The 19060-nt window shown below is 40.8% G+C and overlaps 1 protein-coding gene and 1 pseudogene across 4 annotated transcripts in view; one reads left to right on the top strand and one right to left on the bottom strand.

The window, feature by feature from the left end:
* The window catches only part of Raf1 (Raf-1 proto-oncogene, serine/threonine kinase), a 60540-nt gene that overhangs the window by 16783 nt on the left and 24697 nt on the right, over positions 1-19060 (top strand). The gene's annotated exons all lie outside the window — the stretch shown is intronic.
* LOC117715478 (large ribosomal subunit protein eL19 pseudogene) lies at positions 11919-12507 on the bottom strand (annotated as a pseudogene).

The raw sequence follows: 19060 nt of genomic DNA, 5'->3' as shown, positions 1-19060 counted from the left end.
GCCTCTCCACTCTTGATACTGAGACTTAGGTAGGTTTCTTAATGTGAATGTAATAGCTCATTTGCTGAGGCATTTTTGGAGACATTTAAAAAGTGGCCTTGTATATACCGTATTTAGTGCTTGTAGATGTGTCAAATAAGATTTGGCTGCTTTGCTTAAGTAGAGTTAAGGAATAGTACAAAGTTGATGTCAAGCCTTTTCAGTTGCTTTTAACCCCCAACCTCCTTTCTTTGTTGACAGACTATCACTTTGTAGCCCTGGCTGGTCTGGAACTCTATGTAGACCATAGCCTTCAATTTAGAGATCCCCCGCTTTTTCTGCTTCTTGATTGCTGGGTTTAATGGTATGTACCACCATGCCTGTTTTGGACTCTTTTTCCGCAGAAAAATTTGAACTTTTGTTTCTTGTAGATTTAATTCCAGAAAAGCCTCTGGGATTAGTCAGGGTCATTCGCATTAGTTATTTTCACTGCAGTCAAAAAGAATTTGCTCTGACTTTTTAGGAGAGGAGTTATTCAAAAGTGCCCAAAGAAAGGTTGTGTGTGTGCTTCAGGGAGGCTCATCTCTGCAGGTGGTGTAGAATAGCCTTGCTGGACTTGACTGCCTTCTGTCAGTCTTTAATATAAGCCATGTATCTTAAGATGTACTTAAAACAATACTGTAAATTTTGGTAGTTACATTTTAGTAATTGCAGTCTTCCTAGGTTTGTTTTTCTTGAAGGTGTTTGAAGTACATTGTATATGTTTTTCTTTGTTAATCTGGTGCCTTGGATATGGACTTGCTTTCTTACATTTTTCTAGCATCATGTGATAAACTCAAAGCCAACAAGATCCTCCCAGGACCTTTAATAGTTTGTTTTCTAAATTATTCTTTATTAATTTGATACTGTTTATTCTTACTTCTAGTTTTTTTTTTTTTTAAGTTGAGATAAATATTCATGTAGACCAAGCTGGCCTTAAATTCACTATGTGGATAGGATCGACTTCTTACCCTTCTGCTTCCCCTTACTTCCCAATCACTGGGGTTAACTATACCACTGTGTCCAACTTTGTTTACTTATTTTTACAAAAGATTTGTTTATTATGTGTATGTGTGTGCCTGTGAGTCTTTTTGTACCACATGCATGCCTTTGGAAGTCAGAAGTCATCAAATTCCCTGGAACTGGAGTTACAGGTGGTTTTGAGTTGTCATTTAGGTGTTGGGAACCAAACCTGGGTCCTCTTCAACAGCAGTAAGTATTCTTAACCTCTGAACTCTCTCTCCAGCTCCTTACTCTTTTTTTTTTTTTTTTTTTTTTTTAATGCTATGGATTAAGCTGAGGGCATGCTAAACACATGGTCTACCATTGTACATAGCTACATCCTGTTCCTATTTACTCTGCTTTAGAAATGCCTCTTGGGGCAGAAATTCACTGAATTCATTTTAGAGCAGAATGAATGTTATCATTAGGTTGACCAGATGGCTCAGTGGGCAAAACTGCCTGTCACTGGAGCCTCACAATTTGAGTTTGATGTTAGATACATAGTGATACTCTGTCAAAAAAGAAAAGGGGCGTGGGTGTGTGGGTGGGGAGGAGTTTCAGAAGCCACACCCATGTAGATTCTATATAGGCAGAACATATTCCTGAAAGCTGACTTCTGATGTATACAGATAAGCAGTCCTCTCATCCCAATAATAATAGATAAAGTAAATTTATGAAAAAAAAAATTGACCTAAATGTTTCTATGTTGTTAGCCTTAGCATCATGGTGAAAATACCTGGTGTAAGCAGCCTGCAAGTGGAATTATTTATTTTGGTTCAATTCAAGCCATCATAACAGGGAAGGCATGGTTGAACAGAACAGCTTACATCATGATGGTTAGGTAGGAGAAAGAAGAGAGAGGGAGGGACTGAGGTGCTTTTTTCCTTTGTATCCTTTAGTCGACCCATGTCTCCCAGCATATAGGAACAGTGTAACCTACAGCAGGGGCCCTCTTCCAGTGGCCAGTCCTCTTTATAAAACACTCAGACACATCTAGAGGTGTGTTCTTCCAGGTGCTTATTCACCTAGTCAAGTTAATAGTTATCACAACTCTTATTTATCAAAACCTGGTATTTTCTTGGGTTTTAGATGTCAGAATAAATTATACTGGTGTTCTTTGGAGAGCTCTTCTTAGAATTTACTAGGAATTATACCCAGAAATAAATTTGTTTTCTTGAATTCATTCATTCACTCATCAGTCTGTGTGTGTATGTCTAATTGAGTGCTGATGCCCACAGAAGCCAGAGCCATCAAATCTCCAAGGAACTGAAGTTACAGTGATCAGGAGCCTCCCACCATGGGTGCTGGGAACTGAACTGTGAGGAGTTCTTTGGGATTAAATGCACATTATTTCTCTTGCAGAGTTTTGGAAACTAAGGATGTAGCTCAGTGATAGAGTATTTGCCTAACGTACAGAGGCCTTGATGCTTGGATTTGAAATTTCTTTCTTTCTTTTGTTTGTTTTGTTTTTGTTTGTTTTTTTGAGACAAGGTTTCTCTGTATAGCCCTGGGTGTCCTGGAACTCACTCTGTAGACCAGGCTGGCCTGGAACTCAGAAATCTGCCTGCCTCTGCCTCCCAAGTGCTGGGATTAAAGGCGTGCGCCACCACCGAATTTGAAATTTCTTGTTGCCAGCTGATTTATTTATTTATTTAATTTTTTGGGGGGGGGGTAGCTTTTCTCTGTGTAGCATTGGCTGTCCTAGAACTTACTCTGTAGACCAGGTTGGCCTCATTCTTACAGACATCCACCTGCCTGACTGGAGGTGCCCCAGTGCTGGGATTAAAGGTGTGTGCTACCACCGCCCAGCTAGCCAACTGATTTTTTTGACAAGTAAAATTTTTTTTGTTTGTTTGATAGTAGGGCAGTGCTAGGGATTGAATTCAGGTGTTTGGTTTTATTTGTAATTTGAGAAACTATGAAGGGATATGCCAAGCACTTATAGAAAATCAGACTTGAGAATTCTTTTTCACAGTAGAGCTTCCTAATGGCTTCAGTTGGATGTTGTGAGTGTGTGTGTGTCTGTGTCTGTATGTCTGCATGTATGGTGCGTGTTTCGACCAGAGATTGATGTCAGGTGTCTTGCTCAGTTACTAGTCACCTTATTTTTTGAGACCAAGTCTTTTGTAGATCTTAGCGCTTCATTGATTTGGCTATGTGAGTTTCAGGGATCTGCATGTTGCTGTCTCTCCAGTGGTAGGATTGTAGGTAAATTGCTACACCCAGCCTTTTACTGGTGCTGAAAATCCAGACTGATGTTCTGATACATGATACAAGTGCTTTGTCAACTGAGCCATCTTCCTAGCCTTTCAGTTGGGTACTGGTTAATAAAATTCACAGAAGACCATTGTTCTGGACTAGCTTCTAGCACAAGACCACAGAAGACCAGATAGCTCCTGCCAGATGCTACTAATCAGCTGAACACCTTAATGGAACTGTTAAAAGACAAAGATAACTGCCGGTCAGAAGGGCCAGCTTATCTAAGCCAGCAGAAGGAAAGCTCCTCTGTATTATTTCATTCATTCATTCTTTCACTTACTCATTTCTATTCTCTCTCTCTCTTTCTCTCCCTCTCCCTCCCTGCTTCCCCCCTACCCTCCCATAGTCCTGGCTGTCCTGAAACGCACTATGTAGACCAGACTGCTTGAACTCATGCCTCCCAAGTGCCTGTCTGTATTATCCAGTCTTATAAGGAAAATAAACTTAGACAGCTGTCTGCTTTTCTATTTCTTCCTTCTTTAAGCTTTATTTTCCTGTGTATGTGCACTTATACAGGTATGCTCAGTCATGTGTGTATGTAAATGACAGGGTGGAATTGTATGTTGTTCTCAGGTGTTTTTTGCTTTTTATTTTTTTAATTTTTGAGACAAGGTCTCACTGTGTATCCCTGATCTCAAAGAGACCCTTCTGCCTCTGTCTTCTGAGTATTGCCATTGAAGATGTGGTCCAACATAGCCAGTTCCACCTTTGCCAACTTGGACCAGGTCTCCTTGCACCATATGGGATCCAGAGACAGAATTCAGGTCATTAGGCTTGGTGGCATGTGCTTTTACTTAGCTGTGTTGCCAGCCTCACTTTATTCTTTTAGATAGATGTCTCATTGAATTGGAGCTTGCAAGGTCATATTGGCTAGCCAGCTAACCTCAGACATCTCCTGGGTTAAAATAAAGGTGTGTGAATAAAGCACATGGGTGCTATGAATAAAACTCAGATCCTCAAGCATGTGACTGAGCCCCCAAACTTCTTTTTATAATACCTTTAAATATCTTTAAAACTAATCTTTGTTTAGCAGATTAAAACCCGTATCCTGTCTTGTAGAGTGAGATGTTGTCTGATTTTAGAGTCACAGCTAAAAAACTCATTTACCGGGTGTGGTAGTTTGAATGGTTCCCATATGCTTATATATTAGAATTTTTGGTTCCTAATTGGACTAGAAACTAGGTGGACTGTTTAAGAAGGATTAGCTGGACAGTGGTGGCACTTGCCTTTAATCTCAGTACTTAGGAGGCAGAGGCAGGCAGTCTCTGTGAGTTTGATTCTAGCGTAGTCTACAGAGCTAGTTCCAGGACAGCCAGGGATACACAAAGAAACCCTGTCTTTAAAAACAAAAACCCCAAAGTCCAAACAATAGCAATAACAACAAAAACCCCAGAAGGATAAAGAAGTGTGCCCTTGTTGGAGGAGGTATGTCTTTGGGGGTGGGCTTTTAGGTTTTAAAGCAGGATACCAGGTCCATTCTCTCTTTGTCTACTAAGCCTGTGGATCAGGATGTAAATAAGCTGTTAGCCAGTGCTCCAAGAGCCATGCCTGCCTGCCACCATTCTTCTACCATGATGGCTATCAACTAACCCTTTGCAGCTGAAAGCAAGTCCCCAGTTAAGTGCTTTCTTTTATAAGTAGCCTTGGTCATGGTGTCTCAACACAGAAATAGAACAATAACTAAAACACTAGGTTTTAGCTGTAATGCCACTTGTAGGTGGCACATACTTGTAATCTCAGCACTTGGGTGGCTGAGGCTGAATGATTGCTTAAAGGTCAGGGCTAGTCTAGACTACACTGAGTTTGAGATCAGGCAAGGCTACATAGACTCTTTGTCAAACAAAACAAAAACTCTGAAATTAAAATCACAACCTAAAACAAACCAAAATGAAAGTTACTCATAATCCTCTTCATTGAAGAATATTATATGCATGCATGAAAATACCATCCTGAAACCTATTACTTATCCGGTTGCATTAACAAAAATAACAAAGCCAGTTAAGATCCTTAAACTAAATGCAATTCTGTCTTATTGCAGTGTTAACAGTGGCTTCTGTTTGCAGTTTGTTGGATAAACTGGACTTGAGTTAATTGCCAGTCAACAGTTACTCTGCTAGTTCTCTAGTTTCTTCATAGTTGTTAGGCTTCCAGATCTGAGCATAACTTCATAGCATGTATGGCACATCAATGAGTAGTGTCTCTGATGATTGCTGAACTGCCCAGATGCCACATTTGTTATTCAGGAAATAGATCTCAGAGGCCTGTTATTTATACGTTTAACACTCCTAGATACAGAGGGTAGGCAGGCAACATAAAAAGAAATAGGGAGCTGGAGTGATGGCTTAGGAGTTTAGAGTACTTGCTACTCTTGCAGAGGACCTGGGTTCACTTCCCAGCATCCATGTCACAACTGTACTGTAAACCCAATTCCAGGGCATCTGATACCGTGCTGGTCATTGTTGTGGTTCATAGGCATCATAGATGGGTAGGACTGTTGGTTGTTTCCTACTTTTGAAAGCTTGCATAGTGCCTTCTGGTACCATGCCTCAGGTAGGAAGCATTTAGGTCAGTTTGAGCTCAGGGGTCTTTGGGTCCTGTATCATGCAAGATATCTTCAGCAGTAGCAACTTAATTTTCACCCCTGGGGTGGGCGGTGTGTAACCAAGGGCAGTAGCTAATATTTTGGGAGTCGATTGGACAGCCTTGACCAACAACTCAAAAGATGGCTTCTCATGCCTCCCTTGGGGGGTTTGTTTGATGGTCTTTGACTCTTAGAGGTAAGTAGCATTGTCAACCCAGATGATAAATTTTAATTTAAACCACACACACACACACACACACTTTTTTTTTTTTTTTTTTTTTTTTTTTTTTTTTTTTTTTTGGTTTTTTGAGACAGGGTTTCTCTGTGTAGCCCTGGCTGTCCTGGAACTCACTCTGTAGACCAGGCTGGCCTCGAACTCAGAAATCTGCCTGTCTCTGCCTCCCAAGTGCTGGGATTAAAGGCGTGCGCCACCACCGCCCAGCACACTTACTTTTTTATAGCTTTTTTTGGTAGATAGTAATATGATTCCTTATGTCTATTTTTAGGCATTTTAACTGCTATTTTACTTTTCTCCCTTCTTCTGTCTTCATCTCTGCCTTTCCTAATTTGAGCCCCCTCTTCCCGTTTCCCTGATCAAATCACTGTGCTCTACTATTCCCTTCTCTATTGCTTTCCCAATCCCAGAACTTTTTATTTTCATGACAGTTGCTTTCTCGGGAAGCAGTTCAGCAAGAATTATTGTAGTTTGTGTGTGTTCACTTTGCATGGTTTGCATGGCATGTTCAGGTGCATGCACAGGTTTGCAGGTACATATGATATTAGGTGTCTTCCTTGATCATTCTTCACCTTATATATTGAAGCAAGAGTCTCTAACTCAACCTGGAGCTGGCCTGTTTGGCCAGTCTAGCTAGCCAGCTTGTTCTCTTGGGATCCCAAGATCCCAAGATTGGATTACAGATGTGCTGCCACACCTGTCTGGCCTTAATATGGGTGCTGGGAATTCTAACTCAGGTTCTCATACATATATTACAAACACTTTACCACTGAGCCTTTTTCTCAGCCCTCCAATGATGCCTTGTCTCCTCCTTGTGTTTTAGAATACTACACTCTTCAAGGATCTTCTGAGAGTTCAGATTCAAGCCATAGCACCTTGTAATACTCATTTAAGATTATTGATACATAAGATTCCTTTATTTATCAAAACAGTGTTTCGTGTGTCTGAGGCTGGCCTTGAATTTACTATGTAGCCTTAGTATGACTTTGAACTTCTAATTGTCCTGCCTCCACTGTTAGCTGAGATTAGAGGTGCATACCATTGTGCAAAATTTATAATACATGAATTTTAGTATACCTATCACTTTAACAGAAAACTTAAAAGTACTTAAAAATGTGTGTGTGTATGTGTGTGTGCGTGTATGTAGTCCTATTGTGTACAGTTGTCTTCTGAGACCAAAAGAGGGCATAAGAACTCCTGGAACTGTCAGATGTGAGCTATCTGGCAAAGGCCGGAACTGACCTTGATTCTTCTGGAAGAGAAGGGATCTTAATGCCTTCTCCATTGTTCCAGTTCTCACTTAGTGAATTGTAAAATGTTTTTATCACTCCCCAAACAAAACTGGTATTAGGGAACCAATAATTTGCCTTCTACTTGTTCTTTGTTTTTGTTTGTTCCCCCTTTTCTTATAGTTCCCTTTCTTTCCCTCATCTTTATCTTGCTGTATTTAGCTGGCTTCATACTTACGGCTTCTAGGTAGTCTTCTGTCCTTAGCTTTCTGAGAAGCAAGGACTATGGGTACATTATCATACTGTTTATATGAATTTGCCAACTTGGAGACTTTTGTATGAATACAGTCAGTATTTGGACTTTGGCTTAGCCCAGTGTCTAATATTCCTGTGTTTTCACATGTTCAGTGCTGTCTCCCTCACTCTGCTCTGGGCGTGCTTTGTCCCAACCAAAACACATGCTGAAATGTAATTGCTGATTAGGAGTCTTCTTTTGCTGGTCTGGGTTCATTGCCATGAGAGTGACTTTTAAAAATTACTATTTTTATTTATATGTGTGTGTTTTGCCTCTGCATGTCTGTGCACCATGTATGTGCCTGGTGCTCATGGGGGCCAGAAGAAGGCATCAGATTCCCTAGAACTAGAGATACAGATGGTTGCTCACTGCCAATTGGGTGCTAAGAACCGAACCTAGGTCTTCTAGAAGAGCAGCCTGAGGGTTGAGCCCTCTTTCCAGCCTCTCAAGAGTGACTGTTTTAAAACATGAAGGTCCTGTGCTTTGTCTCTTTGGCATATACTGCTTCCCTTCTGCATTTGGCTATGAGCTGAAGCAAAGGCCCTGAGCAGAAGCCAAGCAGACACTGTGACTTACTGTTGGCTTTCTAGCCTCCAGACCATGAGCCAAATATAAGCTTCTTTACAGATTATGTCTCATGTTTTGTTGTAACAACTGAAAATGGACTGACATTCTTGTCCTCAGTTTTGCTTTTCCCAGTGTTTTCCTATTATTTAAGAACATACCTGTGTTAGGTGAGTTCTTAAAATACTAGATGGACAGTTAGCAAACAATTCTTGAATTTTAAATTGTGTGCCATTTGGAGTAGTATGATGGAGTCTCACATCATCTTTTCTGCCTGCCTGGTTCAGCATACGTGTGCTCTATATGTTTTCCTCCAGTCACATAGTTGCTGTCTTGTCAAATCCTCTCGTGGTATTGCAGACTGGTACTCATACTACCCTTATTTTACTTGATAATAGCTCATTTTGCAAGAGGATAAGCTGAAGAGAAGCAATAAGGAACCTAAGAAAAGAAGTGTGCAAGCTGTAGACATCTGTGCTGTGAAGGAGTCAGAGACTCGTACCAGCTTTGCTGTTGTGCCTCACAGTTGTGCCATGCTGCCTCACAAGCTCGGCATTGGGGAATTGACTAGAGCTTATTAAGTACTAGCTGTGGGTCCTGGCGTTACTGAGCTCTTGAAACATAAACCCACAGGATAAGGGGTCTCTCTACTGGCATTCAGTTCTTTCTTTTGTTTGTTTCTTTTGAAAAAATACTTTTTATTTAATCTTTGGCAGTATCCTGCATGTATATATTTTGATCCTACCCTCCAACCATTCAATACTTTTTATAATCAAGTACTATAGTGTCTCCTTGCTACTTAATGGACTTTGTTTTTTTTTTTCCCCCTCCTTTTTGGCTATTTGGAATAATGCTGATATGGAATCTGATGTTTTAAGGTTATTAAAACCACTTGGGCTGGAGCCATGCTCACTTCAGAAGGCTTGTTCTTGCAGAGCATCTGAGTTCAGTTCCCAGCACCCATAATAGTTGGCTCACAACCCCTTGTAAGTCCAGCTCCAGGGCATCTACTGCCTCTGGCCTTCATAGACACCTGTACTCACATGCAAATATCCTGCCCTCCGTACACAAAAGTGTTATAATTTTAGTTGATTAAAAAATTGTTCTGGACAGGCTTTTGGAGGGTAAAAGGATAATTTTTTTTAGGTTTTATGGTGTACATTGAAAATAGGAATTTTTTTTCCCTTTAAATTGGTATCTGAAGATTTCTTGAGACTTTATGTTGGGAGTAGGACTTGTTACCCATCCTTGTTGTCACAATGTAGAAGCCACTAAGGTACTGAAGATGTGTAGCTCTCCTAGGAACTTCAGTTTTAGTACCTGTAACTTTAGTAATGTCCCACTTTTAATGATCAGCATGCTTTTTAAAAGTGACATAATAGATTCAATTAACTGTAATGAAAGAAATTATGGCAAAATATATGTACAATAAAGTTTTCTGGATATAGTGGTAAATATCCTTAATCCCAACACTTGGCAGGCAGAGGTGGGCAGCCAGCCTGGTCTCCTACATTGCAAGTTCCAGACCAACCAGGGTTACATAGTGAGACCTTGTCTTAAAAAAAAGAGGTTAGGGCTGTAGAGAGGGCCCAGCAGTTAAGAACACTGGCTGCTCTTCTATAGGACCTGGGTTTGGTTCTCAGCACTCACACTGGGTGACTTACAGCTACCTGTAACTCCAGTTCCAGATCTGATGTCCTCTTTTGGCCTCTGTAGACACCAGGCATGTACATGATGTACAGACATATATTCAGACAAAACAAACACACACACACACACACACACACACACACACACACACACACAATATATATTATATATAATAAAATTAAAGACAAATGAAATAAACATTTTTTAAAAGTTAATCACTTTTAAAAGATTTAATATGTTATGAGTATGTGTGTATATTTTTGTGCACCACATGAATTCACATGCTCTCAGACCAGAAGAGAATTTTGGGTCCCTCTGGAGTTACAAGATGGTTCAAGGTTTACGTGTGTTAAACTGAAAGCTCCAGTCTAGTTTATAGTCTAGATCCTGAGTCAAAACACCACCACTACCCAAACCAAAGGTGAGATTGTTTTGGCTTCTTTGCGACATTTGTGTTTCCATATGAATTTTAGGATCAGCTTGTCATCTTCTACAAAAAATTTACATTAGAGTGTGTTATTTGATTTTTTTTAATTTTTAATTTTTGTCACCTCGACACAAGCTAGAATCTGAGAAGAGGGGGCCACAGTTGAAAAATGCCTCCATGACATTGGTCTATATCCTAGCCTGTGGAGCATTTTCTTAATTAGTGACTGATTATGGGAGAGCCCAGTCCACTGTGGGTGGTCCTGGGGTTGTAAGGAAGCAAGCCAGGAGGAGCAAGCCAGCAAATAGCACTCTTTATGTATGGCCTCAGCTTTTGTTCTTGCCTCCAAGTTTCTGCCTCAAGTTCCTACCTGACTTCTCTGGATGATGGAATACAAGGTATAAAATGAAATAAACCCTTTTCTCCCCAAGTTGTTTTTGGTCATGATATTTTATCATAAGATTAAAACCATAAAAGAGTGTAATAGGGATTGGTTGAAACCCCTAGATGTATGTGGAGATTATTGCCTCTTTAACAGTAACCTGTGTGGTGATGATACGCATGGCCCAGCATGCTCATGAGTTTGTCTGTTTTCAGTTTTAAGAACCTCATGCCCAGTGTCTCCATTTCAGATCAAGTTCAGCTTGGATCCTTGATGTAATTTGTCAAGGTTGGGGCTAGAGTGTGAGGGAGATGGATGTTAAGTGAACATAAGTGTTTCTTTAAAGAGGAGGGTAGGTTGTGTATCTCACTTTACTGAAAGAGAACTCTGCAGACTGGCTGTGAACAGTCAGCTGTGGTGGTACAACTGTGTGATCCCTGAACTCAGGAGTTGGAGGCTTTAGAGGCTCCAATTTGAGGCTAGGCTGGGCTATACAATGAGGCCTCCTGTCTGATTTAAAAAAGAAGAAAAAGGCAGGGGAAGCCACGCAACTTTTGAAATGATACCTGCTTTGAGGCAGGAGAGATGACAGAGGACAGGTGGTGCTAGGTGCTTTGTTTAGCAAGAAACAGCTGGAGGTGCAGGAGAGTAGAAGTGAACAGACAGGCTTTAGGTCTGGTCTAGAACTTTATGGTGATTAGGTTTGTTTAAAAGCCTTGGGGGTGGAGGTGAGTTATGGCTCAGAGGTTAAGAGGTTAAGAGCACTGGCTGGTCTGGCAGAGAACTGGGGTGTGGTCCCAGTCCTCATGTGGCAGCTCACAATTCAATTATCTGTAACTCCAGTTCCAGGGGCTCCAGTGCTGCCTTTTAGGCCCCCACCCCAACTGTTAAATACAAGGTCATTTTATGTAGAGGACGACATTTCTGCTAGAATAGTGTTCCATTAACTTCAGCCTTTGCCTTTCTCACCTAACAGAGCAGTGAGCTTTTGTTGTACTTAAAATGTACTGCACTGCACCCAACGACAGCTTTTAAAATTTAATTTTTGTGTTTATGTATCCCTTCATTTTGTGTGAGTTTGTGTGTGCATGAGTGTGTATATTTGTGCCATGGGGGCACATGTGGAGGAGATCAGAGGACAGCTTCATGTTCTTTTTTTTTTTTTTTTTTTTTTTTTATTAAATAAGGCTTGTTTTATTTTATTTTATCAGTCATTTATTTAATGACTGATCCATGTGAGGCCACAGCCAGGCCACTAAGTACAGACCTGAGGGAAGCTTTATTTCTTGGTCTCTTCCTCCTTGGACAGAGTTTTGATGAGCTCTTCCTTCTTGGCCTGGAGGTGCTCCTCCCTGTGCTTCCGTGCTTCCTTGGTCTTAGACTTGCGAGCCTCAGCCTGGTCAGCCAGTAGCTTCTTGCGGGCCTTGTCTGCCTTCGGTTTGTGGATATGTTCCATGAGAATCTGTTTGGTTTTGAGTACATTCCCTTTGACCTTCAAGTACAGGCTGAGATACATATGGCGGTCAATCTTCTTAGATTCCCAGTATCTCCTGAGAAGCTGGTGCAGGATCCTCATCCTTCTCATCCAGGTCACCTTCTCTTTCCTATGCCCATGTGCCTGCCCTTCTGTTGGGCCAAGGTTGTTTTTCCTGCAGCAAGCCCAGGAATAGACAGTCACAGGCTTCTGGATGATCAGCCCATCTTTGATCAGCTTCCTAATTTGCTGACGGTAGTTAGCATTGGCAATTTCATTGATCTCATTGGGGTCCAACCAGACCTCTTTACCACAGCAGAGGACACTAGAGGCAAGCCTCTTCTGTAGCCTAAGCATACTTATGGCTGCAGATGCAGCAGCGAAAGGCTTGATATTGGTTCTTATTGTCAACCATGTGAGTCGAGGTGATCAAACTCAGGTCCGGCTTGACGTCAAGCCTTTTACATGCTAAGCATCTCACTGGCCATCACTAGTTTTTACATTTTTATTTATTTATGATTATTGTATGTTTATGATATATAACTGCATATGTGCTTGTTATGGCTCAAATGTGGAGGTCAGAGGACAACTTATAAGAGTCGTGTGTCACTTTCCACTATGGGTTCTGGATATTGAACCCAGGCTTAAATGACAAGTGCTTTTACCCACTGAGCCACTTCATTGACCCTGGTTCACTATTTATATTTATTATTATTTTACCTCAAATCAAGGAACAGCAATGTTACAAGTACTTATAAGAATGTGGAAATTGAACAAAACTGCTAGGAGAGTTGCATATAATACTACACTTCTGTACTGTTTTGGTAAAAGAAAGTCAGCAGTGTTACTTTAGTTAGCTGTCTGGTTTCTCCACGACTTTGAGCTGGAAAGAAATTAGGAAGTATTGAAGAAATGCAAACAAAGTCCTTCTAGTGCCAACTGAGGCTTTCTTCCCTCAAGCCCTTTTAGGGTCATTGGTTGTCATTAGTGCCATGCGCCATATTCCTTAAAGTCATCCAGGAGGGATGTGTGTCCTGTGTTTTGTGAAGGGCTGCCCTGTTAGATTATGTCACTCTTGTTCAGCCATCAGGAAGTTCTCAGAACCCAGCACAGGCCTTACTGCTTCCTCCATGGGAAAAATAATAAGCTTAGGGAGCTAAGTTCCCAGAAAACAAAAGAAAATTCTAGAAGGCTGAATTAGAACTTCTTTAATTATAGCAAGTTAAAATGTCCTGAGTGAATTATCTTGGGCTAGCTTTAGTCCTCTTAATAGTCATTCATTGTCCAAGCATATATTTGACCAAAGAGTTTGATTGATATCAAGCAAAACCTCTGAACAGTCCTCTGAACTTTAGATTCCACCCATCCCCAGACTAAATGTGGCTTGGGTGGCATCTGGAGCCTGTAGTGGAGCTTCCTGCTCCCCTTGTATCCCCTCCATGTCCCTGCTATGTCCCTGCCAGTGAATTCAGTAAGTGGTTTAACATATGACTTCTTTCCCCTGCAGCCACCTCTATGGTGAGGCATGTCATTTGAGGCCACACAAGTCCTCATTCCTGGGTTGCTGCCAGTCATTTTTGGCTCAGAATAAATTCTCTCTCATTCCTTTGAGGTGAGCTGTTTTGTGCTTGTGTCAGCAGGACCATAGGTGCATGGGAACTTATAATGTGGGTTATCTGCTGTTTCCTCTTTTTCCTTAGAAGAAAAGAAGAAAAAACTTTTGTGTATGTAAACACTGCTAGTAGTGTTTGGTGTTTCTAGACTCAGGTCATTAGGGGTTCCTATATCTGTCACATGTATGTCATCCAGGAATTCCCCTCTCCTGGCCTACTGAGTATTTCCTTTGCTTCTTTCCTATATTCAGTGTCCTATTGCTTTTTGTGTATTAAGTTATTTTCTCTCTTGACTTATGTGAATAATGAGGTCCTTCAGAAAGGGATCATGGACAGTAAAGCTCATGAATCATGACTGTTAGAAAAAGCTCTTTTACCCTTCTTTATAGTTTTCTTTCATATTGTATCTGACATTTCTTCCAGTGTTGAGATTTGAAGCCATTATGATTCTTGATCCTTTGGCTAAAACTTCTGGAGTCTTGCTTTCTTGTTATTAAAAAAAAAAAAAAATGTGATGCATTCTATGTATTTTTAATCTGATATAGTTCAGGTTCTCATCCATGTGGTTTGGTCTCTCTGTCCTTCATATTGGAAGTTCTCTGCTAGTCTGTTTAGTTAACAGGACAAGATTAAGAACTGACTGTGGTCTTAGAGCACAGGCGAGCTTTACTGAGCTTTGTGGTATGATGGGGGAGCTCAGAATGTTCTTTGATTCTGGTTGCTGAGCTGGGGAGGAGGCTGCCAGTTTTTGCAGTCAGGTGTTGAATTAGTTTAGGCTCAAGCGTTGGGCCTGTTTAAATAGCATCTGGTCTGTCTTTACAGTCCATGCTGGTATATAATCAGAGCTCTATGTGCCTCCTCCTATGGCCTGGGTCTTTTGTTTTGTTTTTTTGAGTCAGGGTCTTGCTATATAGATCAGGCTGATCTTGAACTCTCCATCTTCCTGCTTGGTGTCTGGAGTGTTGGGCGTATGTACACCTGTACTGCCTCCTGGCCTGGTGTGGTGTGTCTCTCTTTGTCTGTCTCTGTCTCTCTCTTTTTTTTCCGAGACAGGGTTTCTCTGTGTAGCCCTGGCTGTCCTGGAACTCACTCTGTAGACCAGGTTGGCCTTGAACTCAGAAATCCGCCGGCAAAGACATTTCTTTCTTTTCTTTGTTTCTTTTTGTTTGTTTGTTTGTTTGTTTGTTTGTTTGTTTGTGGTTTTTCGAGACAGGGTTTCCTCTGTGTAGTCCTGGCTGTCCTGGAACTCACTCTGTAGACCAGGCTGGCCTGGAACTCAGAAATCCGCCTGCCTCTGCCTCCCAAGTGCTGGGATTAAAGGCATGCGCCACCACTGCCTGGCTCTGTCTCTCTTTGCTGAGCCATCTCTCCAGTTCTATTTTTCAAAGGCATGTATAAACATAAGTAGTCTAAAAATTTTCATTTAATACAAGAAAGTAGACCTAATAATGAAATCCTTAGGCGTGTTACAGGGCTGGGGATGTGGCTTGGTGGGAGAGTGCTTTCCTATCTAGAGTGTGCTGTGTGGCTGGCTGGAAGGAAAGTAAGAAAAGTTACACTGGCTAGTGTTAGCTACTTTTCTCAATCTGTGTCTTTATCCTCTGTAAATTTGAGAAGTGTTTGGTACTTCTGAGAGAGATGAAGCAGTAGCACATCCCCCGCTCCCCAGAACAGGATGACAAAAAGTAGATACCTATTGAATAGTCAGATAAACAAACAGAAAGGCCTTTCTTAACATTAAAATCATCTAAAATCTAATTTTAAAATGTAAGAAAAGACAGTATAACTTTTTATTTACTCAGTTTTTAGTGAGAATTGTATATGAGATTACTCTGTTCTTACATCTCATTTGTCTGTTCCTTGTGTTTTTTCTGTTTCCCCTCTAGGCTTTTGTCTTTCTGTTCTAAGCTCTTCCCCCATGCCCTCCAGCCGTTGTCCAGCTTGAGCTTGTGCTAATCACTTTTCTGGGGTGATTGTCCACATGGCAGTGTACCACAGTCTTCCCACTGCACGTGCAGAGTCGATGGCATCATTTTTTACTGTAAACCTGAACTACTCTGCCATCTGCTGACTTCTGTAGTGTCCTTCCTTGTACAACCTGGACGTCATCATCTTTTAGGGTGGGTATATATCTAACGCTAGGCTTCTGTCTCTGCTCTTTGGAAAAAGGAAAAGACATACTGTTCTTTGGAGTGTGAGGAGGTGCAGTCAAAGCCTTCTGTGGTTCTTGCTTTGGTCAGAAGTCACAAAGAATTAAAACTCCAGCAATGGCTGAAAAAGGGAAGAGCTGTATATAATTTTATTGATGTAGTACTCCGTTCAACAGATGTCAGCAGACTGACTATATGCTTCACAGCAGAAGGCCTTCTACAAGAGCAGTACTTGTTCTTAACCGCCGGACCATCTCTTCTACCCAATATTTCTGTTTTTTTTTTTTTTTTTTAATAGAACCTGCTTTAGATTATAATTTTATGTTGTATCTTATAGCAGTTTTCTTAATATATTTTAATATTTAATGTTATAAACTACTGCTGTTTAGTTTTTCCAATCCTTCTTCCTTTTCCTTCCCCCATGCTCTTCTTCCTCCTGCTCCTGTTTCTCCTCCTCTTGATCTTCCTCTTCTGCTCGTTTGTTTTTTGTTTTGTTTTGTTTTGTTTTGAGACAGAGTCTCTGTACAGAGCTCTGGCTGTCCTAGAACCCCTGTGTAGATTAGGCTGGCCTGCTTACAGAGATCTGCCTGCCTCTGCCTCTCTGTGCTAGGATTAAAGGGATTACTATGCTTGATTTTGATAAGTTTTTTTTTTTTTTTTAATTTCAGTTGATAGCTAACTTTGGTTGATTCAAAATGATCATAGGAATTATAGTTATCATGATTGGTGAGTGGACTTCTTCCACTTTAAAATCAAATCATAAAAATAAGGTCATATAATAACTAACAGTTACTGTGAAAAGAATGAAAATTTAGTGTACCACAGCAATGAAATGCCTGCGAACTCATAGAATTACACAAAGCTTTGAGTTAGGTGCCTTTGTGTTGCAGGTACTGGTCCAAGTACTAAGAATATACCAGTGGGCTCTGCTCACAGAACAGACTTTTGTTTGTTTGTTTGTTTGGTTTTTTTTTTTTTTGGTTTTTTGAGACAGGGTTTCTCTGTGTAGCCCTGGCTGTCCTGGAACTCACTCTGTAGACCAGGCTGGCCTCGAACTCAGAAATCTGCCTGCCTCTGCCTCCCAAGTGCTGGGATTAAAGGCGTGCGTCACCACTGCTCTGCCAGAGCAGGCATTTATAAACAATCTCTGTAATAATAAATGTCACACTGAGAATTAATCAGGTTTGTTTGCTGGGGAAGGGGAGTAGACTCTTGGTTCAAAAAGGCTTTCTTGGTGGAGACAGGTAGTGAAAAGACCATCTGGGGTTTTCATCCTTTTGGGTGAAAGGAATAAGAAATTCTGAGGTATGAATACTGGCATATTCTGGTGGGTTTGTTTGTTTTCTTTTAAAGACAGAGTTTTACTATGTAGCCCTGGCTGTCTAGAAACTGGGTGTTTAGATCAGGATGACCTTACATCGAGGTCCACCTTCTCTGCCTTCCAACTGTTGGGATTAAAAGTGTGCTTCACCATTAATAGTATGACTGGCATGTTCTGAAAGCAGTCTTAGAGACCTGGTTAAGGAGTTTAGATTTTATTCTGAGTTTTCAGCATGGGAGTGACATGATGAGCTGCTGTTTGGTGATTGCTTTTGGTGATAAAAAATCAGCTCCTAAGATGTCAAAATTTTAGTAGGTGGTATATTCTCATTCTCCTCCAGAAAGGTTGTACCAAGATTTATATACCACACAGTGATCTTGAGCAATTCTCTAAACCTGCTCTGCTCTTTGAATTAAGGTTACAGATGTCCCATTGTATCTGCTGGGCTTCGTTCCTGCACCCCTGCACCCTATACCACAGTCTACATTTGCTCAGGTCCGTCATGTAGAGGGCATGGGCCCTGCATATGTCTCCGATGTAAGTCCACTTCACCCAAGAACTCAGGATTGCTCATCCACTGTAAATATTATGCAGACAGCCATACAGTAACAAAAAAGTCTGCATAATTCAGTGTAGGCACACACACACACACGCACACACACACACACACACACACACTTTTTGATTTACAATAGGTTGAGTCCATGGCTGTGGTTCTGCAGATGTGGCACAGGAATCTGGTTGCAGTTAATACCTATTTTTTTTTCCTGGGCTGAGAATTTAGCACATAGTAGGTAGTCAGGTAGAAACTTCTGGTTGAAAATTGGGTATAATTTACATTTTCTTTAATTCCAGGCCATTTCATCCCTGACTAAATGATTTGTGTGTTAGGATTGTATGTGAGACAGTAAGAGCTGTAGAGTTAGAGCTGCTCAAGTGTGCATCTTAGCCTAGACACTCAGAAGTAAGTTGTAAGAACTTTCTCTGCTTTAGATGGGCTATCCTATTTAGTGTCTAACTGTACATATTAAGCTGGATAATAGGAATGGGGCATATGTATATTTGTGTATATGTAAATTTGAGTATGTGCTATGTATATCTATGCGTGCATGCATGCTCTGTATTCCGCCTCATAATAGAGGCTTCTGGTGAATTCTAGCTCTTGCTGGAGATTTGTCTGACAGAAGGCTTAAAGGGGGATTCTCTGTTAACCTCATGGTTTTCTAGAGAAGGAGAACCATTTACTTTGCCTTATTGCTGACTTGCAAGTATCTGGGCATTCTTAGTCCTTATGCCTGAGGCATATTACGTAGTTAAAACATCAAATTATGATGGCTTAAATGACTGGTCTTGTGCTTTGGTTCTGTACCCAAACTGAACCCTGAATGTTACAATGGAAAATTCATAGACTTTGTAAATAGATATGGAATCTGGGAGTTTGGGGGCAGCTAGGGTGATTTCTCTGGTTTAAAGAGGAATAGGGAAGAGCTGAAGTTCGTATACAAATTAAATGAGAAAGTTTATGCATAAAAATAAATATATATGGTATCTACAGTGCATCCTGGGAATTAAGTTTTCTGCTTCTCTCTTGGAGGTAGGACCCCCTACTCCCCAGTGCATAATTCTCAGAGTTTAAAATATATTGCTCATGGTCAGAGGTGATGACCCAGTTTATTCATACATTGTAATCAAAGACAATAAATTCATATGAAAAATATGGATTATAAGCCAGGTGCTCCTGGCCTATAGCTTTGATTTTTGGTCTCCTTATTTTATGGAAATATACCACTATATTTCTTTCTTGACTAACTTGCTCCCAGATTACAAAAAGCCATATACCACTGTTTTTACAACTTTTTA

The sequence above is a fragment of the Arvicanthis niloticus genome, chromosome 9, assembly GCF_011762505.2.
Source record: "Arvicanthis niloticus isolate mArvNil1 chromosome 9, mArvNil1.pat.X, whole genome shotgun sequence".
NCBI lineage: Eukaryota > Metazoa > Chordata > Mammalia > Rodentia > Muridae > Arvicanthis > Arvicanthis niloticus.
This window is presented reverse-complemented; position numbering and strand designations above follow the sequence as displayed.